Below are 19,426 nucleotides of genomic sequence, written 5' to 3' on the forward strand. Positions count from 1 at the left end.
TGCCGGTGACGTCATCAGTGATGATGACGATGACGATGTGGATGCCGGTGACGTCATCAGTGATGATGACGATGACGATGTGGATGCCGGTGACGTCATCAGTGATGATGACGATGACGATGTGGATGCCGGTGACGTCATCAGTGATGATGACGATGACGATGCGGATGCCGGTGACGTCATCAGTGATGATGACGATGACGATGTGGATACCGGTGACGTCATCAGTGATGATGACGATGACGATGTGGATGCCGATGACGACATCAGTGATGATGACGATGACGATGTGGATGCCGATGACGTCATCAGTGATGATGACGATGACGATGTGGATGCCGGTGACGTCATCAGTGACGATGACGTCATCGGGGGGTCACGCGGCATCGGCGGGGGTCACGTGACCTCGAGGAGGGGGTCACGTGACCTCAGGGGAGTCACGTGACTTCGGGGGGTCACGTGACCCCCCACGAGGTCACGTGACCCCGGTGGGGGGCTCGCGCGGTGCATTATGGGACATTTCCCATGATGCACCGCGCGGTTACGCCGACGGCGACGGCGACGGCGACGGCGACGGCGACGCCGCTCAAGCCGGAAACGGGCCCCTAAGAGCTGCGCTCTAAAAAGAACTAGAGTCCAGCCCTCAGTGCAAATCTCTTTTCAACTATGCGCTCAAGTCAGTGCGCAATACGGGCTATGATTATCTGCCTCAATTGCCTTATTGTCTTTCGCTGCTTACTCGCCTTCTCTTGTAAGCATCGGGGAAAGAAATTGGTAGAAATTACTGTAAGGGCGCAGGCGAGCTGGTGTGTATATTAACAATTTTTATGAATTGACCGAGTCTGGATCTAAAAAACTAAAAATATCAACCGTGAAAAAGATATAACTCTTTCTGTCTGTTCCACGGTTGATGTTTCTAGTTTTCTCGACCCAATCTTGACTAATTCATTAAAATGGAAAATTGGTAGGTAAGCAAAGTGAGCTGTGTTTTCAAATTTAAACTTTTTTAAAAAATAGTAACTGCATAATCAAGTTCATTTTGTCGACACCCATGGGGAACCATCCCGGCTATTACATTAGGAACATCTAACATTGCCAACACTCTCAAATTGGCCGACCTATAGGGATGTTCTAGTATCCAATTTTAAGAGGCTCTTAGGAAGTAATTATATCTGTTGTGGGCTAACTAAATAATTTCAATACTATATAGAAAAACTAGAATACAGCCGTCAATTTCCTTTTCAATTATGCGTTCAAGTCTGTACGCAACAGGGGCTACGATTATCTGCCTAATTTTCCTCAAGTCTTTTGCCGGTTACCCGCTTGCTCTTGTTAAAATCGCGAAACAAAATTGGCGGGCAAGCAAAGTGAGCTTAATTCTCAAATTTAACGTTGTTTATAAAAAAATGGTGGCTGCATATTCAGGTTTCGTTTGTAGACAGCCATGGGGAACCATCGTAGCTATTACATTAGGGACTTATCGTAGAACGTCAGTGTCGGATTGCAGGCCTCACGGGCGCCAGCTCAGTCTGCCCCCAGGCAACACAAAACTCCTGCTTGCTCTCGCGCGTGACCTACGAAAACTCCCTATTAATGTGACAAGCAAGTGTAGCTGCATTACTTAATCATGCGACAAGATAGAGAACCAATAACTAACCTTGTCCTTCGTACAACTGGCCATTCATGCTTCTGGCGATCTTTCTTGAATCACCTCCCAGGAACCAAGCAAAACTTTTCGCGAAACAAATGTCTTTCTGTTTAATACGATTTTGTGAAATTTGGGTACATTTTTCATTCGGTACATTACTTTACAAAGCGCGAATTCAGCCCGACAAGCGCACCAGCCTCCCGCGTCGCCTGCTCCTCGAACTGCTAACAAGTGTGGGCGCGCTTCGCCAGGGGGAGGAGTGGCACTGCGTATGCGCGGCGAAACTTCAGCCGCACAGCCCGAAGTGGGAAGTAGAAAGCAAGCTCAACGCTCTGATTTATTCACAGGAGCACTGTGATCGTGCTCAGCCTGTTATAAATCGCTCTTGCTTCATGATGTTTTGATTTAGATACACATAGAAAGCATCACATGATAGACAGAGAGTAAATAAAAATAGTTTGGGAAACATATATATATTTTTTTTTTGCGGAAAAGGCTTGATTTAAATTACTGTAGTAAAATAGGTCTCATCTAAATCACGATTTAAATCATAATTTAAACCACGATTTAAGTCATCTTGATTTTTATCCTCCGCTCTGGTTCAAGCTACTCTCAGGTTGCATGCAACTTTAAATTTATCTTACAGGTACGTATTCGTCAGATTTTCGATATTGTGATAAAGCTGGTCCTTGCTCTTCACGATCCCGCAACGCTGCAGCTCCTCCGAGATCTCCTCGTAAACGCCTCCGTTTCGCTTGGTGCGTCGGAGGTCTTTGATGCGGCCCTCCCAGAGCCGGTTCAGCGTCGGTAGCGAAACGTGGCCTTTCACGCCAGTACGCAGCAGACGAACTAAGGGAGCGGAAGAACGACATTCATGCTTGCGCACTCACAACTCATAAGAAGTGCTTAGGTGTCCTAGGAATTTTTTGCTTTATGTATTCGCAAAATTTGCATTTTATCGAGTACAGGAAAACATGGGCAACTGTCGGAATCAACGGTCAAATATCGCGAAAATGACCGCCTTACAGAAAGGTCATGCTCTTTGGCCCTTTCGTTTATGGATCCCCCCTCCGCCTGAATTATGCCATATTAGGGGCATATACCGGGCAGATGGGGAGATGGAGATCGGGAAAAAAACATAGGCGGAGAATCGCGCTTAGCTGCAGGTTCAACACATCAAGGGCCCTAAACTCGTGAAACACAAAGTTGGAGCCGAAAGTTCGCGGAGCGTGCCGATCGGACGTCGGCGAAAAAAGCGCGAAGTCATCGTCGTGATAGGCCAATCGGTGCGCTCCGTCAACTTCGGCCCCAACTTCGTGTCTGACGAGTTTAGCGCACAGTGTCGAACCGAAATTTTTATCGGTTCGGTTCCGGTTCGGGTTCACGGCTTTCGGTTCGGTTCCGGTTCAGTTCCGGGAGAAAAAAAATAACGGTTCAAACCGGTTCGAACCGGTTTGAACCGCTAAATTGAGAATATATTTTTCGCGTTGTTCTGGCAATATACACTATTTACGCCGTGAAACGATTAACTATATAGTTTCTTCGATCGTCCGCGCAATTGACTTTTGTTTTTAGGTACCAAAAATATTAAATTCAGTTATTTAATTTCGACGCAAGAGTAGAAAAAAATCTACATTAACATACATAACGTCGTGTTCATATGACTCCACATCCCTTTGTTTACCAGTAACATATTTTTACCTGAATCAAAATGTTTAAGTACGAGAGTTCAGCTAGTTGGTACATACCTGTAAATAGATCAGTTTTTAAATTTAGAACTATACTGTATTTTTTTGTGCTTTCTTCGTGTTTAAGTAAAATTCTAAAGTTCAAGCTGATCTATTTACACGGTATAAAATGTTGTCGCTAAGTGTGGTAGGTCGCCTTAAATATCTGTGATTGGTACAACTTCGTGTAGGAGTGTTAAAAATGAAATCTCTATTTTGTCCTTGAACTAAGGAATTAATTACATTACATAAAATTATGAAATGAGCACCTCGGTGCTCATGCTAATTATGAAATAAGGTTTACGAAGTACACTTCACAATATATATTTATCTGATGACGACACAACTGAGCTAAAAGCAATGAAATTTTCAGAATCTAACAAAAGTTTTAGAATTCCTTTCAGTCTATTTTTTATAGAAACACCGAGCGGCAATCCAAATGCTTGTTGTTCTACTCAGCACCGCATGCATGCCACTAATCATGCAGCAACAAGTAATCGCAATTGTTCACTCTAATCTATTCGCACCTTCGCACTCAGATCCAATCTGGCCCAAAATAGCGCTTGCCCAGGTGAACATTTTCTTATGCAGAATAAGCTGGCATAGCCTGGCTGTTGAGGTTTGTACTTGACAAGATGCCGGTCAATTTAATTTGCAAATGAGCATCCCCCTTGCTAATTGATGATTTTAACTCGATAGCGTTAAGGAGCTCATGTCGCAGAAAAGCCGATGTCGGTGGCGTAACTGGAAAATCCTGATTGGTCGATAGGTTCATGACGTCGGAGATACATACCCTCGAGCAAGAATTTCAAGCAACCCACAATGCTCACGTGAAACGTGACATCACGCGTGGAATGAGAGTGATTAAAACATGACATGTAATGCGAATTAAAGGTCGCCGTATGTCTCAAATGATTTCACTTTTGAAAGTAATTTTTTTTTTTGCCTTAAAGAAAAAAATATAAGAATTTTAGGCGGGATGCGAACCCACGACCCTTTAGTTGCGAGTCAGACGCTTTTCACTAGGAACGGCGCGAGCGTCTGGCACGATAAAAACTTGTTTTTGGTAAGAGCGTTTTTGCAAGCAAAGTAGCTTCCGGAGTCACGCTTTTTCGTCTGCGCCAAAGATGCAGGGAAGAGGAACCTTTACAACACAGTATGTATTTAAAACTCCCCCCTCCCCTCCTCCCAGCCACCCCCCCCCCCCCCACACACACACGCACGCACTTCTTTATACAGCGGAGCTGTTAAGGGCTAGTTTCCCCATTGTCGTGTCCGTCAGCAAACAAATGATGACACTAAACTCTGGGCAGATACCGCCATCTATAAATGACGACGGCAACCAGACAACCGGCTTGCCGGTTGTCTGGTTGCCGTCGTCGCGCATAGATGGCGGCAACCTCTCCAGCCTTCCCACTCTGGCTTGGCGACTTGCGGCCGGCCATTACAAAGAATGAGCGGTGGGGCAAGCCCACCGCTCATTCTTTGTGACTTGAGCGAGATTAAGCAAAGCGAAAGCCGGTTGCACTATTCATTGGCAATGAAATTGGCTAATACTGCCGCGACCATGACGAATTTGCACCGAAGCGAGCGGATAGGGCGCCGCCATGTTTGCCGATACAACCCGGCCCCAAGCAATTGGGGGCCCCACGCTATTTCTCGAATTTCACGTTGGGGGCGCGAGCCAACCCAAAACCCCAAACGGAGTTTGGGTTCTACGCATGCGCAGTGCTGAGCCCCTATTTTTTTGGGGCCCCAAAGCTTTGGGACCCCCGATTATAAAACTCTCTATAACTGTCGTGCTGCTTCAGCTACAGGATGGGCTAAAAGCAAGCTACACCTACCAGCGTCGTGCCTGTGACCGGGGAATGGTCCCGTCGAGTTCGCCGATAATTCCATTGGCGCACATGGTAGCCTGGTATTTGAGGGCGTGCACTTTCTTGTGACCAGAGAAGTAAATCTTCTGATTCAGAGACGGTCGGCAGGTGAGTCTTGCTGTGCCGTTCCAACTGGTGTTACCCTCCCTATTATTTGAACCGCAAGCCACAATAAAGTGTCGTTTCAGCGCAAATGTTTTGCGTTTTAATAAGTTTTCACTGTTAAGAAGTTCGTTCGTTGTCCACAATGGCGCTGCATGCGGAAAAGGCGAGCGTGCCGCGTTGCGTCGTCACAAACCCTATTCTATAAGCACGCTGCGTGAGGTGTCGTTGCGTTGGGTACCCCAAAGCGTTGGGTTCCCCAAAGCGTTGGGGCCCCCTATTCTAAAACTCTCTAATGTCTTGGCAGACACTTGGGTATTGGCTCGTGTAGGACCACTACGGTGATGAGAATAAGCGAACTCTAACAATGCCTGGAGCTGAGCACGCGTTTTCTTCCTTTAAAACCCCAGCGCCGGGGTATGATTAACATTGGCGGCATAAGACAGGCACCAGTCCACGTGGCCGTCTCTGGCTTAGAGTTGAGGGGATGAACGATGCTTATATTTCTCGAATTTTTCGGCGACTGTCATTGCCTAGAAAAATAGCAAAGCCAAGTTCAAGCAGTTATTAACGTTAAAGAGTGATCCTGAGTAGTATTTAGTGATGTATAGAAATATTTTTATAGCTCCTTCAAGCAAAGCATAGAGGAAATCGAAACTTGGGCAATAACTTGAGAACGACGCTCGTGTGGGACTTACAGCGACGGTCAACGTTCGGCTGTGTCTCTGAAATCACTAAAATATCCTTTTTTTTTAGTATTCCTTCTGTACACACGTGTAGTTCTATGTAACGTCATATTAATAAGTCGCATTTAGTAATTTCAGTACTTCTATTTTTAGGTACATCATTCGGGTGCAGTTCAGCAACAACGAAAAAATATTTCGGTGCCTCAATAATGTAAAATGGGTCTTGCAACATTTTTCTTGCACTTTCAATAAATAGTGTTAAGAAATAACCCCTAACGTTGATAGCTTGCGGAAACATCCATTAGTTTTCCCCTAATAGCAGATGCAGAAAAAATAAAGGAAAGAGAAAGCTGTCGATACCTCCTCAACTCCCAATTTGAACAAGCGGCCGCGTGATCTGATGCCGCCAGTGTTCATCACAGTCATGCTCTAGGCGGTTAGGGTCTGGAAAGCAAAAGCTTGGGCTGAGTTTCATATATTGTTAGAGTTGGGCTATTATTATATGTAACTGACATGAGCCCTTACCCGAATGTTTGGCGGTGCTCATTGTCATGAACCCGAGCACTCGACTAGGGGTTATGAAAATCGCTTACGTCACGGTGTCACGTGACTCTCGGTACGAAATCGTGATGTCATTTTACGTCATGCTGTCAACAATGTTAATACATCTAGTGAGTTCCTCAAATTACATCGAGTTGACGCAGTGATTCACGTGACGTCACGAGGTCACGTGACAACATGTATTGACACCATGGCGTCACGTGACAACGTGACACATGGTTAATCATAGTGCCATGAAAACCCACAACTTACCATACTTTTCAATTCTGTATATGACGATTTGATCCATAGATAGAAATACAGCCGCCAATATTTCATTCCCATATGTTCATTTTGTGATACTAAAAAAAGAAAGAAGAAAAAGAAATATTCCCTTGAACCGTTTTGAACCGGTTACCGTTATATTTTTTTTTTGGTTCGGTTCCGGTTCAGTTCTAAGATGGCGGCGAAGATTTCGGTTCGGTTCAGTTCCGGTTCGGCAAAAAATAACGGTTCTGTTCCGGTTTTCGGTTCGGTTCGGTTCCGGTTCGACACCCTGGTTTAGCGACCCAAGTGAGTGGCAGAAAATGTCTCGCTGATAAGGGGCGCGAGAGTCACACCAGTTGCGTCATCACCGGCAACGTGGCTCCCTCCGACTCGCTGATTGGCACACTGGGACTGTAGCCTTTGTCAAGTGCCATAGCTACAGGTTCCGCCTTTACGGAGTTTATTTTTTGTGAAATTCGGACGGTGGTTTTCGGAAATTATGTTTCGACAAAAATTCAACGTTTATTTGAGTTTGTACCAGCTAGATTCCCAATCAAAAAGCAAAAAGTTTCATTTTGTTTGTTATATTTTTTTTATTTTTTCAAAATTTAAAATAAAAATACAAACTACCCGAACACAAACATGCCCTAAATTCACCTGTATCGCTAAAGGTTTATTGATGCACACATTTGGCATTGGTGCCCTTGCAATTGGAAATACCGGCCGCCCGCGACAAAACTTGCAAAGAGGTTTTGCTTGAATGAACGTCCATGCTTTAAAACCGCTAAACACCTGGACGTCACAGGGATATCTATCAATTCGTGCGTTCTGTTCTTTTAAGAACCACAAATAGTATGATTCAAGCTGAAAACCAGAACAGTGACTTTAGCCGTGACCTCCTGAAGAAACATTGATGAGATATCCTTATTTTGGTCAATAGTAAAAGATTTTTAAGGGAACTCTTCTTCTCGGGACAAGGCACCCTGTTCTCCAGCCAAGCAAACCTTTTATTCTTCTTTTACAGCTGTAATTTTAGAATAAATTCGATTTGACAAAAATTCTACCGGCTAGAGTTTTTTTCGGGAGGAATTTTATCGGATTTGTCCGAAAACGCGGAGCCCTAGCTAAATAGCACAGCGCATTAGCACTCTGTTTCCAAATTCGGCACAGAAATGTACGCGTCGCCAAGGGCGATTCTGCTTCTCAGCTTGCGAGGGCTTTCCCCGGTTCTTCGATAAATATTAAAGAAACGATTACGACACCTCGCACTCGACTCTCCGGATGTCGCACTGCGCGTCTGTTCGCAACATGGTCTCAAGAGCTATGGCTATTGCACAAACGGATGTCAGTATCTCTCCGCAGATGGCTAGAACTCGCTTGTTTAAGCTGTAATCGTAACCGCGGGGGAAGTTGCTCAACGAAGCCGTCCTATACGACTAGACTCATATAACGACGAATGACACAATCACCGTGGTCATGATTTGCCTCATCGCTGTCTGCCAGGACGCATTGCGGTCTTCGCCATCGCGGTGCAGCTTTGCTTTCGGGCACGAACTGAGAGGATGGAGCCACAAAATTACGCCCGGTTAATATTTGACCAATTAGAGACCTTTGCAAAAATCGCCTTCTGCGCGCTGCCATCTTTATCTGCTGGGCTGTGGAACGTGTCTTGAGCATGCGCTGACGCTATGTTGTGTGGTATATTAGACCCTGCGCATGCGTCCACAGCTCAGTGACTCAGCATTTTTCGCCCGGGTGATAAGCGATGCAAAGATCTATAGTCACTGGCAGAATAAAAACGGCAGGGCGTGCCTTTCAAACTCCCGGCCTCCAGCATGCGCATCATGCCTTCCGCCGTGCTTTAGGACAACTGAAGCGCCTTCCTGCAGTTCTGACCAGTCAGTGACTATAGCTCTCGTTGAAAGGAGTACTCCAGTGGCTTTTTAAGCTACACCAGAACTAACCGCATTTTCTTAATACTTGGCATTTTCTTTTTTCTTCCATGCATGCTATTTAGTGCTTCTAAGTTTAGAATAGCTATTGATAAATTGGCAACTTTCTTTATTTATTTTGAAAATACTGCCGGCCACCTTTTTAAGGCCGAGGCACGGTGTAGGCAGAACCATAAAAAAAAAGTCAGCAAAGCAAATAAATTCACACAGACACGCAGAAGAACGTGTAAGCCGTTCATTTCTTGAAGTGCATTCTAACGAAAGAAAGTTCATCAATTGCACTAAAATTTTAGCAAAAGAGGCAACATCCGTTACGCTGTGGGGCAGCTCGTTCCACTCGCAAGCGGTACGCGGAAAAAAAGGAAAATTTTAAAACGTATTTCCTGCAACGAAACTTACGAATCAGTTTCTCGTGCTTCTTCTGTCTTGTGCCACGGCTCACGTTATACTGAAGCTAGACCTCAATTTTTAAACAAGTTATGTCTTTTGGGTGTCATCCCAATCTGGCTGAAGCCTCCATTCGGCTGTTGCCTATATTCGGCTAGAAGTTTCGATTCGGTTGCACGCTCCAGTTCGGCTACATCCTCAGTTCGGCCACATCCTCAGTTCGGCTACGTTCTCAATTCGGCTAGAAGTTTCAATTTGGCTGGACGCTTCAGTTCGGCTAGAAGTTTCGATTCGGCTAGACGTTTCAATTTGGCTGGGCGCTTCAGTTCGGCTAGAAGTTTTGATTCGGATGCACGCTTCAGTTTGGCCAGATCCTCGTTTCACTTCAACTTGATCAACGTTCCAAGTTGATCAAGTGGGACAGCCAAGCATAAGGTGCCCCCAATTTTGTAGAGAGACTTTAACTATATCCGCACTCGCCTTCAAAGGGCACTGAAGTCAATTCTGAGACCGTCCTTTTGTGCTGTCAACTCAATCTAGACGCTCTAAGCATCCCAACAAACCCGAAATCACAATCGTGCGTAGCTTATTTGCTCGTTAAAAGCGTGTTCAAAGATCGCGACACGCCCTTTTTGGGAAGAATTTTCTTCCGAGTGAAGAGAGGAGGCTATGGAAGTGGTCGACGAAGGGCGCTTGTCGGCGAGTTGCCAGCGATGGCGTCGCCCACGGTGAGAAAGAGGAGTCTTATCCGAATGTGTACCTATCAGACTCTCTTCGAAACCAGTTATAATAAAAATCATTCGGAATCAGCGCGTATTGTAGGGCTTTGATTGGTCCATTTAAGGTAGTCCGCGAAAAAGAAAAAAAAAAAGAGTCCACGTGTTTTTTTTTCTTTTTTTAGATGAATAGGCGGTTTTGTAATATAGGACTTGGTATATGCGGGAATTAACACCTTTTAAACAATATAAGATAAAAAAACGACATTTTTCAAAAATGACTTTCGTGCCCCTTTTACATTGCAACCTGCGGATTCAAATCAATGAGTTCAAGCAGCTAAGAAGGCTTTAGGCACAGAAACATTTGTGTTTGTATTGTTTGTTTCTGGAGCTCCTGTGCAAACACCAGGTCTCTGCTTCAAATAAAGTAGTTTATTCACTTGCCCAAAGAATGGATAACAGCAGTCCGAAGATTGCTTCTTCTTTCAGTGCTGGCCACTGTTCACGTGAATGGGACAGGACGTCTTGGCGGCTCCTACGCCGAACCGAGTTCAAAGAAAAAGAGGATACCTGCATCAGCGTTGAGACAAAACAATGGGGTAGGGGTTCAATCCAACTATTTATATTTTCAGGAGGCTAAGAGGAATTCAGCAGTACGCCTGTAATTTTTTTCAAGCTCACGAATTTGCCTCAAAATTGCCTAAAAACACCAGCAGATTAGACTGACCTCGTAACCAAAACTTTTACGTCTGCGTAAAATTTTTTGGAGACGATAATTTTCATATTTGGTTTTCATCGCTTTTACAAAGGGAAAGTTTCTACTGGCAACATTAAAAGTATGTTAAGGTCGAGGTTTGGGGGAGTTGGTGTTGCATACTCAACGCCACAGTGCAAAGAAAAAAAATTACAACTCGGCACAGGCACACGGAAAAGGAAGAGACACTCACGCAGCGCTGACTTGCAACTCGGACTTGTATTTCTTCTTCTTTATCTGCGCCTTTCTTTTTGAACAATAAGACGTTGTTTTTTTTCTGTTTTTTTTTTTTCATCTGTATACCTGAACTTATTGATTTGAGCTCGCAGCTAATTGCAATGTTAAGGCGAGATGCGGATGCACAGCAGCTAGGAAAGCTTTAGGCACAGAAACATTTGTGTTGTTTGTCTGTGAAGCTGCTGTGCAAACACCGGGTTCCTGCTTGAAAATAAAATAATTTATTCACTTGCCCAAGAAGAAGCAATCTTTGGACTGCTGTTACCCATTCTTTGGGCAAATGAACAGGTTATTTTATTTTGAATCAGAGACCCTGTGTTTGCACAGCAGCTCCACAGACAAACCACACAAATAAAAATGTTTCTGTGCCTAAAGCTTGAACTTATTGATCTGAAGTCGTAGGTAGCAATGTTAAGGCGAGATGCGGATATAGATAAATAAATAATAATACTTTATATACTGAAAAGAAAAATTTACACAAGATAGCGTACTGGCCCACGAAAGCCGAAATGCTTGTGTGTGGGTCCAGGCAGCCAACAAAACACTGCATACATCATTATACATAAGGAAGAACTGTGCACGATGCAAAGAATTATAACTTTTTATCCACAGGCAGTACCAGCGAGCGTTTGACGCCATTCTTTGACGGTTATTTTCACCGCGCGAATGGATGTTAAATTACTTAAAGTTTCAGGCAACGCGTTAAATAATGCAGGGATGTAACCAGTGGCGTACCAACTTGTTTTTGAGTGGGGAAAGCAAACCAGATCTCCCACCCCCCAAGGGCCGGTGCCGGTGCCCTTGGTATCCCTTGGGCGCCGCCGGCCAGTGTTTGCCCTGGCCAGTGGCGGCTGTTTAAGGGGGGCAAAACACATACCTTGCCCCCCCCCCCCCTCTTTGAGAACTGGAGGGGGGGGGGGGGGGGGGCAAGCGTTGTCCCCCCCCGGTTGGCACGCCCATGGATGCAATATTTCCTTTCTTTTTTACCGTAATTTGTTAAAACTTTCGGCAAGATAAATCTCTCTGTACGCCTTCGTATTTGTATCATTTGAACCTCGTATTTGAAATCATTTTTATAATAATTACTTCTTATTGCTACATATTTATAAAATTGATCGAATGAGAGTGTGTCTAGTGCCTTCATTTTTTCTTCCAGTTCTAACCCATCATGGACTGAACCATATGAAACGTTATTCGCAATATGTTTTATGACCCTATCAATTCTCTTTCTTTTGTATTCTGAACAATTCCCGTATATCGTTATTCCACACCGTAAGATTGACTGTCCTAGAGCTCTGAAAATAGACTGCCGTAATTTTACACAGCATTCACTTTTTTGTTTGTATATATGCGCGGATACTAAACGGAGCTTTCTAGTAACATGTTCTAACTGCTGTTTCCAAAGTACGTGCTCATCAAAAAATATACCTAAATATTTGACTGAAGACTCATATGGTAATGGCTTACATCTGCCGGTGGACCGATCTTGCTCATGAAGGTGGATGTATATGTTTGTCTTAAGTTCAATGCGCTGATGAAGGTTACGGAAACATACTAGCTCAGTTTTATTGGTATTCAGAGAAATTTCGTTACTCGAGAACCAATCTACTAATCAGTTTTTCTCGCTCTGAAAAGGGGGAACTGCTTGCTCGTAGTCATAATGTGGTAATAATAAAACTGTATCGTCGTCATTCTGAAACATTCTAGACTGCAACGGAATTGATCCTAGGTCGTTTACATAAATATTAAACAGGGATGGTCCTAAGGTGCTGCCCTGCGGCACACCACATTCGATTCTTACTTTTTCACTTGTGTTGTGACCAATTTTTACCATTTGAAATCGGTCTGTAAAGTAGTTTGTAAAAATCTGTTAAAAGGACCTCTGAATCCATGCTTTTTAAGTTTACGTAATAAAATTTTATGGTCTAACTCTAATGTGTCGAATGCTTTGGATAAATCCACAAACATGGCAAGCGCTATCTTATTATGTTCAAGTGTCTCATTTACACAATCGGAGAAATCTTCTAGTAGTAAAATTGTACTACTTTGTTTTCGGAAGCCATAGTGCGCGTCACTTAATACCGAAAATTTATCGCAAAATCTATTCGTGCATTTTTGAACCCATTTCTCTAGGATGTGAGCGATCACAGGTAATATAGATATGGGTCTATAATTTCCAACTTCTTTCTTAGTGCCATTTTTATAAAGTGGCCTTACTATTGATACTTTTAGCCCTTCTGGTATTTCACCCGTTGTCAAACAGACGTTGATGATTTTATGTAGCATCAGTTTTAACTTTGGATAGTTAAAAAATTAAATCCCGTACACGAATTTTATCTATCCCAGGTACCTTTGTAATTGACATTGAGCTGATAATATCGAACAATTATTGTTCGTGTAGTTCTGCTAAGTGTGCCGAATTCAAGTAGTCGATCTGTTCGGCTGGATCTTTTTTCACATGCGGCAATATATTCTGCTTTAAGGCTTTTACAGTACTAACAAAACTGCTATTGAAGGACTGGGCCAGTTCCGTGTAGTTGCCTATACCGGGAAATTTATTTCTTATTGTATCGTCAATGTTATTTGTCCTTTTTCTACAAATTAACTCATTTACAAAATCTCATGTTTTCCTTGAATTTCCTGCTGAAGCAAATTTGTTTAAGTAATGCCTCTTCTTCGATAATCGAGTTTTAGCTGTTACTATCTCGGAGTGCACGAAATTCATTTTTAAGATTTTTCTCTCCGAGATTTCGCTTGCATCGTTGCCAGAATTAATTTTTTTATTTATGCGATAGTTCTAAAATATCGTTATTAATTCACACATTTTCTGGGTTTTTTTTTTTTTTAGTTTTGTAATCATGAAAGATGTTTTATAAATCTCTTTAAATTTATTTACTAGGAAATTGTAAGTTGTGACATGATCATACATTCCCAATGAATTCCAATCATACGTGCCAATCATACGGTTTATCTTTTTATCATCTAAGACTGTTTTAAGCACTGTACGGTTGGACGTGTAATTGGCTGGGTTTTCTCCTAATACTGCAAGAGCTATGCAATAATGATCCGCGACTTTTTGTTTGATCACTGCAGGAACTAATGTCACATTTCCAAGTCTAGTTATTATATGATCAATACATGAGTTAGTTATTTTACAGCCGCAATATACTTTTCTCGTGTAATCTAGTATTACGTTCTCTAGGCCAAAAAAAGAAAGAACATCTGAGTAATTAGAAACTCCGTATTTTGTTTCGTCCGAAATATTAATATTAAACTCACCGGCTAGTAGAATATGCTGGTTGTTATCAAATTGGCGAAGCAGGAAAGAAAATTCCTCACAGAAGATGTTTATGTTTAAATGAGGCGGTCGATAAACCGCGCACACAATATATGAAGACGAAGATTTGTGAAGCGAGACTGCGCAAACTTCTGCGTGAACCATGGATACGTTTATCCTATCTGAAAAACAATCATTTCTTTTTACAGACATCAACTCCCTCCCTTTTTTTCTTCACGACACAGACAATATGAGTGGAAACCGGCTAGCGTAAATTCCGAGCACGCTTTTTCGTCCACGCTAATTTCGCTCAGTATTGATACATCCAGCAATGCCAGGCTTCCAGATAATTTCACTAAAACTTTTTCCCAATGCCTGCGCAAGCTTCGGACATTTACATGCAGAAGGCTAAGCTCTACATTACTGCAGCTACTTTCCGTCTGCACACGCGCCCTATAAAGGTCCCATTCGCGTATCGTGTGGAAAGTGCTCTCCATTGCTACGTTAGATTTAGTCAAATCTCTTTCACTTTCGATACCGATGGCACCCAGCGCCTTCTTTCTGCCGTACAAAACTCTTGCCGCTTCTCATCCAAACAAACTTGTACGCCTTTGCTCTTGCACATTCCCTAGTTTGCCAAAGTAGACCTTTCAGTGTTTTGGTTAAAATCACGTTAATGTAAATATTTTCATTTCTTAGTGTCACTCGCTTCGTCATCCACAGGTCCCTCGTTTTTCTTTCCGCAAACCTGATAAGACCCCGTGCTATTTTCCCTTCTCTCGCCCTGAGTCGGTGGTCAGCCTCAATGTCCTCTGCGCCTGGTTGCGGAAGGTCGAATTTGGCAGCTAGGTTCTTTAGAACGTCTAATACATTCTCGTTGGGTTGCTGCACGATTTCATGGATCTCTACGTTTTTCCGCCGTGAGTACTGTTCTGCGTTATCTACTGCTGTTTTCAGGTCTTGAATTTGAACATCCTGTTCCGCCACCCTTGCTTCTATTTCACCCGTCCTCTTTGTTAGTTCTGTTATTGTTGCGCTCTGTGTGTCTAATATTCGCAGTTCATCATACTTTGATGAACTTCATCATAGGTTAATCATGGCGGTGTCTATTGCGTCGACTGTTTTCCCGTGGTGATCTAACTTCGCCATTATAGTATCACCTTTACCAGCCCCAATGTTTTTTCAATGCATTCTATTCTGCCCAAGACGTTCATGAGTCGTTTGCTAATGTCGTCATTTTGAGCTACTCTCTTGTCCAGATTCCTCTCGCGAGTGCTCAGTGACGCCGGCATGCATCGGCGACATCGCCCATCTGCGGTCTGTTGGTCGTCAACCACGGTTAGCGTATGGTTAATGTATGGCATGGTTAACGTGTCTTTACAAAATTGGGTGCACCTTATGCTTGGATGTCCAACTTGGTACGTCCAGCCCAATTGAAACGAGGATCTAGCCAAACTGAAGCATGCCGCAGAATTGAAACTTGTAGCTGAACTGAAGATTTCGCCGAACTGAAGCGTGCAGCCGAATCAAAACTTCTAGCCGAATAGAGGCAATAGCCGAATTGAGGCTTCGGCCGGATTGGGATGACACAAGTGGGGACACAGCCTACAACGGTGATAACCTAATGTGTTTTAACCCCTTCCAACTGGTCTATGTATAAGATTGTGAATGAGGGTCCCACGATATGTCAGAATATTCTGGTAAATGACGGATTGGAGAGTTATTCGCCGTTATCTTCGTTTCAGGAGTGCAGTGTGTCATAGTCCTTTCGCAGCGAATACAGCTTTCTAGACGTTTTGGCAATAAAGACGATGAAGGCAATGAAGGTTATGTCAGAACCAACATTCAAATTTTCCGCACTGTCCAGTGGCGTGATGTCATACGTTCGGGGGCAGTTTAATAATTAACTTGCATAGATCATTCTGATAAACCCGGAGAGCACAGAATGTATAGTGGCTGCATCACGCGTACGTTACGTTCGGTTATGCTGGGTTACGGGGACGTCGGGGAGCTTAGGGTGGTTTTGGAGGCTTTGCACACACGAGTGTGCTAAACCCGGTTTATGAGAATAATCGAGACAAGCTTCATTTTATTCAGGAGTGGAGTGTGTGAGGAGAATGCTTTCATGGAAAATTTTCACGGGTTCTGTAAATACTTCACTAGGGAATACATTTTACTCTCCGAAGATTCACTGGCCGCCAACAGCCCCTGCATAGACGGTATTGATACGTCTGCATATGTTCTTGGGCATAGTCGGTCGCCATTTCCTCATTGTATATTTTTCGAAAATCGCTCATAAATTTTTAGTCAGATAACGGATAAATTTTTAGACAGATAACATTAATTGGCGCCTGGTCCGTACTGCTGACGCTATGTTAGGGCAGAGGCTGCGCGTTCGGCGATGTATAGTTTATTTTTGCAGCATAAAAGCAAAAAAAACAAAAAAAACATTTTAATTGTTTTAGATACCCGGTACATCTAGCTCTACCAAAAGACACTAGCTCAGCCCTCATCAGTCATAGAAGCTAAGTCAATTGCCAACATACATTTAGACACGAGGAATTCTAGCATAAAGGCAATTATTTCGCTCCATATTTTCTCCACGTAGTTCTTTTAGATACATTATTAAAACTGCACAATGCTTTCGAATTGGCGGCGCTGTCTAAATTTAATAGTGAACACTTACCTACGACCACAAGAAGTAATGAGATTTTAAATGGGCACCCTATGCTTCACTAATAATCCAAACCCACCTAAAAATACAATAGCTGTTTTCTTCCTTGCAATTGCAATTATCCGCAATTAATTATAATTTCTGGTCGTCATTCAGCATGATAACACAGCGTAAATATTTTCGCCCCCCATGTAACTGTCAAATCTTTCTGTGCTTCCTCTGTAACCATGATATATGACAGTACTCCCACCAATTACAGTCATGCATATTTGGCATGTCCTCAGTCTTCATGATTTATGGCACTCATTGTGGCCCGGATTTCTGTCTGATATATATATTTTTTGCGTGACCTCGGCTATTATAATTTTTCCTCTGTAGCACCCCCATTGTGAGCGCACGCTGATTTAGTAATTTACCGGGTCCGTTTGAGAAAACGAAATACAGTTTCTCTGCCCGCGTCAATAACGCACGCATCGTAGAAAGCAGAACCGCCGGGAGAATCGAAAACTCTTAGAATATAACGTTATCTGGATAAAAAAAAAATAAAATAAGTGAGAAAAACCGAACTTCTCTATGAAGTTCTGTAAGCCTAATATTCATGAAACCAAGAAATGGCAATCTCGGTGCCTGCTGCATTTACTTTAGTGAATAAAATTCTCAGTAAGAAAGACGTTGTTGTTTTCTTTCTTCCTTGCTGACAAGTCTTCCTTTAATTTAAAAAAAAAATGTTATAGGCACCTTTAGTGTGATTGCTTAGTTCTTAATCTTAGGCCTAAGTAAATTTCGGCTCATCATTATTTTTATTATTCATATTAAGGTAACGTCATGTTTGTAGTTGTCTGCATTCTGTCACCACCGCTGGCGTTACGTTCTCAATTAGTTTCAGCTTTCTGCGATGCGTAGTTTATTTATGTGGGCCGAAAAATGGCGTTTCATTACTTCGATATGCAACGACGTAATAAAAACTGCGCTGTAGGAACAGATTTAAATTATAAAAGCCGAAAACGAATATTTGACGCGTGAGACGATAACGAAGCCGAATCCTCGTCGAATTGTCGGAAACCATGACTCAATCCATGAGAAACGCTCGCCGATGATTTCCAGAGCAACGCGAAACACCCTCCGTGTTTCTTCACCGATCTCCGCGACCGCACAATGCAAACGAGCCAGACAGAAAGACAAGCTTGAGTGGTTTTTCGTCATAAAAAGGGCGAGAGGTGGCGTTGCCGATCCTTGAGCAAGCCTCGGCGTTTCGTCGTAAAGTGGTGAAACCGGCCACAAGATGGCGCTCGATGTCCCACCACCACCGACTCTACGAAATCCACTCATGCCGTTACTTTCGTCGTCTGCTATCGACATTTTTTTCTTTTTCTGGCACCCTATAACCTTTTTCTTTTAGCTTTCTTTTTTACTATTTAATTTCCGGCTTGGCCCGTATGCTCCTTCTCGTTGGGTAAAGATGCGGGGTGTGGTCCCTTTATGTCGAAACGCTCTTCCGCCGTCGGTGTCGAAATCGCGATATTTACCAATTTTCACTAACAGACGAATCGCGTAAAAAATATGGCGTAACATTGCTCGCTTGTTTGATTTGGAAAGTGCCGCGACGGAGCCTTAAAATTATTCGCCGGATTTTGCAACCGGACGTAGTAAAGGTGTTCGGTAACAATCGCGGGATGTGGATACGACGGGCGATATTCGGTTGCGTACATGCCTCTTGCTGTTCGCGTGTGGGGCAACGGCACAGACAGCGGTAATCCGGGGTTTCAACAGATGTCGGGGGAGCGGAATATATGTCAGCGTTAATCTGAGGGAAGAGGCAATTTTATGAAAAAGACACTCATGAGACCGCGTATGAATTGCTAATTCCACGGGAGCAGAGTTTTCTAATTATATAATGGCACCGTATCTATAGCACTTTTGGAGTATCTCTTTGGAGCGTCTCGTAAATTAAAAAAGTAAATAAAATGTGATAGTGGCTAGGGTTGGCTAACTCTGGCGTGGGTTTTCCTTCTTTAGACATACTGTTGTACAAATTCGGTTTTATAAAATAAATCGACTTCGTAGGAGATATCAGATTAGTTTGATGACTGACCCTCTTTAAGAAAATAATTGAGACGGTGAACGCAAGAACAAACTGAAAAACAATTACGCATATTAATCACAATGCACATGGCCACTTCGTGCGTAGTCCATCATTTGTCAGGCCCATTGTGTGTAACTTTCCGACACTTTACAAAGAGGTTGTTTCATAAAGAATGTACGGCAAAAAGCAAACTCAACTCTGAATACAGATCTCGAAAAAACAAAAAGGTCAGTGGGCTCAGCCGGGATTTGAACCCGGGACCTCTCGCACCCGAAGCGAGAATCATACCCCTAGACCACTGAGCCGCGACGGTTTGAGCATCCCTATAAGGTCATTATTAAAAGAAACTTTATAATAGAAAACTCTTTTGTCATAGATTTACTTGTTTAAAAGGAACAACATCATTTTCGGTGGTTGTGTTTAAAAATACTCTGAAGACCACGCAGACCCGTGGAAATAATTGTACACCATATTTACACCTTGACTAAACCTTTACGTC

General features: G+C 43.1%; 1 non-coding gene across 1 annotated transcript; it reads right to left on the reverse strand.

Annotated features, from left to right (window-relative positions):
* Positions 1 to 19,160: 19,160 nt before the first annotated feature.
* Trnap-cgg lies at positions 19,161 to 19,232 on the reverse strand. The gene has a single exon. It is a non-coding gene; the product is annotated as a tRNA-Pro (tRNA).
* Between the last annotated feature and the right edge of the window lie 194 nt (positions 19,233 to 19,426).

The sequence above is a fragment of the Ixodes scapularis genome, unplaced genomic scaffold (genome assembly GCF_016920785.2).
Source record: "Ixodes scapularis isolate PalLabHiFi unplaced genomic scaffold, ASM1692078v2 PGA_scaffold7__128_contigs__length_106722199, whole genome shotgun sequence".
In the NCBI taxonomy this organism is placed as follows: domain Eukaryota; kingdom Metazoa; phylum Arthropoda; class Arachnida; order Ixodida; family Ixodidae; genus Ixodes; species Ixodes scapularis.